This window comes from Lygodium microphyllum, chromosome 22 (assembly GCF_053477565.2).
Source record: "Lygodium microphyllum isolate KBCC chromosome 22, Lygodium_microphyllum_v1.1.10, whole genome shotgun sequence".
In the NCBI taxonomy this organism is placed as follows: Eukaryota; Viridiplantae; Streptophyta; class Polypodiopsida; order Schizaeales; family Lygodiaceae; genus Lygodium; species Lygodium microphyllum.
The window spans coordinates 50,444,953-50,448,987 of record NC_141156.1 but is presented as its reverse complement, the minus strand read 5'-3'; positions in this window follow the sequence as shown (position 1 = coordinate 50,448,987).

Genomic DNA, 4,035 nt, shown 5'->3' with positions numbered 1-4,035 from the left:
CGCTCCGTCCTCAATCTCTCTCTTCCTCCTGATGCTCATAGAGTCTCGGTTCCATCTTCTCTTCCAAGGCTACCATAGCCACTAGCTTTATAGGGAGAGGGAGAGGTTCCTCCCTCCCCACGCGTCGAGGCGCATGATCCATGACCTAGGAAAGCTCAAGCAAGGAGCTTGCCTACACATGCTATTCCCCTCTTTCTCCAGCTCAACAGTCAACTGGAGGAGAGGAGAATTAATTTAAAAAAATTTGCCTTTATCTAAAAAAATTTATCCCTATGACTTATCCTACCCTAAGAGGGGTAGGTTTCATATGCGAATTGCATATTATCATTTCGGATTTGTTACAACAGCCTCTTTGTATGAGGCATCTCAAGGCTTAGGACATACAGACAGGCTGAATCCCATATGCACAGAAAGGGAAATTGCTACCCATCCAACAACTATAGAGCATCATACTTGACTACCACTTTTACACACATATGATGAATGCAATATCATGATGCTTTACCATTTCAATTAGTGTCTTGGTCATTGTCAATCTTATACAAAAGATTGTGTTTATGAGTCCAAGTCTCAATCTTGGAACCTAATTCACTTGTGTAACAGATCAAGTCTTGTCTATGTCATCATGTTCTTAATCTTCATCTTCAATCCACCATAGCCACTACCATGCTCTAGATCCTGCACATTTCCACAATAGTAATCGTTAACCATCTTCATGTTAAGCTCTCTGAAATGTACGCAAAGCAGAATTTGATTATTGTTATTCTTCTTCTAGATAAGGATTGGTGAACACCACTCTATGTGTTGTATGAGAAATATCAAGCTACCTTTCTATAATTTTATCAATTCCTCAAATAGCTTGTCCCTTAGTTTGAAAGACATATGCCTTACTTTTTATTACACAGGGCAACTGCCTTCCTTTATGGAAATGGTATGAATAGCTAGGTTGGGAGGAATACCTCTTAGCTCATCATAACTCCAAGTAAAAATATCGCAGAATACCTAAATCAAGGACACAAAGTCCTCCCTTTCTTCCAAACTGGCATGGACCCTAATTTAATTGGCCATGAATCATTCATCGTCCCAAGGTCCAACTCAATAACATTTTCATCTCTTATTCTATCCCAAGCCTCTATCAATTTATTTGAAGTTACCTAATAGATATCCTCTATAGTGGACTCCTTTTTGGATTCATAACTGATGATGTCTCACTAGTAGATGGATCCTCTAATATATCTAACTCTATAGAGGATAAAGGAACTCTCTTACTTTGAGGAGATTCAAGGTAGGCATCTACTCCTATACATATAGCACCTCTACCAAAGATCAACCAACCAATGGCTATATCAACCTGACAATCCAGTTGTAAGATCCATGGCCTACCTAGCAATACTTGATAGCTAGGCCGTGCCCTCTATGAACGTGATAGCTCTAAAGTCCAAAATGAATTCCACATTGGAGCCCCAAGAGGAACACTAAGAAAACAAGATTTATATTGCAGAAATATCTATCTAGTATTATCAAAAACCATATTTTTCATACTCGATATGATCTCTATAAATAAAAGAACACCAAGAACAAGAAATCTTCACACAGCTTCATAAAAGCAATTCTCCCATAGCTTTAACTTTAACAAAATACATCATATTCTTCATATAATTCATAAATAGACCACAAAAACACAAAATAATACTCCACTTTGAATGAAAAGATATCACATATGATTCATCTTCAGAGTTTCCATAGCTTTCTCTCATAGTCTCTCATAGATAAATACATTGTCTTTCATAGAATTGGCTATCTCTGACTCTCTCTCTCTCTCTCTCTATATATATATATATATATATATATATATATATATATATATATATATATATATATATATAACATCATATGCTCACTAAAATAATCAATAATAAATCGCAATAACCCTTCTTTGATCATCAATAGCCCTCCCAAGAGTTGTGTCTGATATGAAAGGTCACTAGAGCCACTACAGTGACTCTTCGTAGCTCATCATTGTCACTTCACTCCAGTCTTCTCTTGAGTCTTCGAGCCACTTCTTCCACTTCCTTGAGCTCTTTTGAACTTGAAATAACCTCTTTCCAAGGCTAGAAAACTTTTCCATACTACACCCTCATCCAACAAAACACTTACAGAGGTATACATAGCAAAACATAATAGAAACAGAGGCTCTACATAAGCTCAACAAAGGGTTACAGAATGTCAACAGAAAGCATCAAGCTCAACAAAAACCAATAAAAACCATAAAAAACAATTCAAAAAACCTCAAACTTCATCAATAATTACTCCATCCTTCATACAAAAAAAAAAAACAGAACAAAAGAAAAGCTAAACAGAAGCTAACAACAAACTCAATCAGACACTATTAGGACATCAAACAAAACATCCCAGAACCTTATATCTCTATTGAAAAACATTATGAGCTTATCAAAACCATTCCACCCTATCCAAAACACTCTCAAACCACTTCCAAACCAATTAATCATCAAGTAAAATCAACCATTCAGCCCTCAAAAACAACAAAAATCAAGCAAAAAAACAAGTCATTCTAGCATTCAACATGTCCCCACACTTAAAAAGGAGCATCCTTGCGACTTAAAAAAAGAAAATACAAGTTCATCAAATAGCTCAACTTGATCTTCTTTAGCATCTTCAAGAACACCATCAAACCAGGATCCCAACTTATAACTTGCATCTAATAAAGAATACAACTAAAGGAAAACCCTTTATCCATTAACACATCTTATAAACAACATAAAATCATGACAACTCATGAAGGATATCTGCATCTTGAGCTATCCATTCACCATCACCATCATTGCAAATCTCCAAAAATATAGCTCTCAAAAAATTTAAATATCTAACCACCACAAACCCATCACATATAAATTAGCACATAAACCAAACACTAAACACAAAACAGCCATTTGAATGGCACCTCCAAAAGAGAGTTATATCATTATGAATCATGAAAGATACATCCATCCCTCTTAAAGGCTTAGTGATCACAAAACGGTCCACGGATAAAGATTCATCCACAAAAGGCTTTGGAGGATTTTGAAAAAACTGAAGACAATACATCCTCTCTAGCAAGACAAGGTATCAACTAGGTAAACAAAGGACATGAAAATACAATAAATCTAGTTGTTGGGAATCAATGTTCACATTTACAGTCATGCATAGCTTTGGAGGAATGGCCTTCGGACCATTATGTGAATGCATCTGCATGTACGTTAGATACCAAGGAAAGTGAGCTGTCAATCTCACTGAAGGATTTGTAGACTGAGAATGTTGTTGAGAAAAATGTAGATAATTCTTATATGCTTGACTAGCATTGTCCACTCCCTTGGAATTAATGGCCAATTAATTTGAGGTCTAGTAAGAGAATCAGCTAAGTTTGACCCCCATCTTCTAATAATTTTTTGATCAAAACGTGCATATCCACTAACCAACTCAGGGGGATGATGAATAGAAGTGGTAGGAGATGGAAGAGGAACTAGTAAAAGAGGATGAAGAGATGGGTAGGCAATATCGTAAAATGAGGAATGAGCTAAAGAGGGATTAGCTGAAAATTTAGGAGAATCTATTAAGAAAGGTGTTAATAGATAGGTAGGAAAAGTGGAGAGAAACACTGTAGATGGGGAAGTGTTAGAAATCAAGCTCATCGTCAGTGTGTCTTCATCTATGACCGACATCTATGACAACTAGTGTGTACAGCTGTCTACATGTGACTACATTAAATAAGTCGGGTTAGTAGTCAGTTAGTGACCTGACTAGAGTTAGTCAGTCTAGTCTACATTTACATTAGGTCACTTTATCTTGTAGTGTGAGTGTGCTTTTCAGTTGAGTGTGTGGAAATGAAGGAATGAGCTTGAGAGCCTGAAGGCTCATGGATATGGAGTCTTTTCCTTTCTCTCTCTCTACTCTTTGAACATGGTATCAGAGCCTCATCCATGAGGCTGTGGGAGAATGGGCATGACAACTTGCAGTGCAAAGGAGATGGAAGTAAGG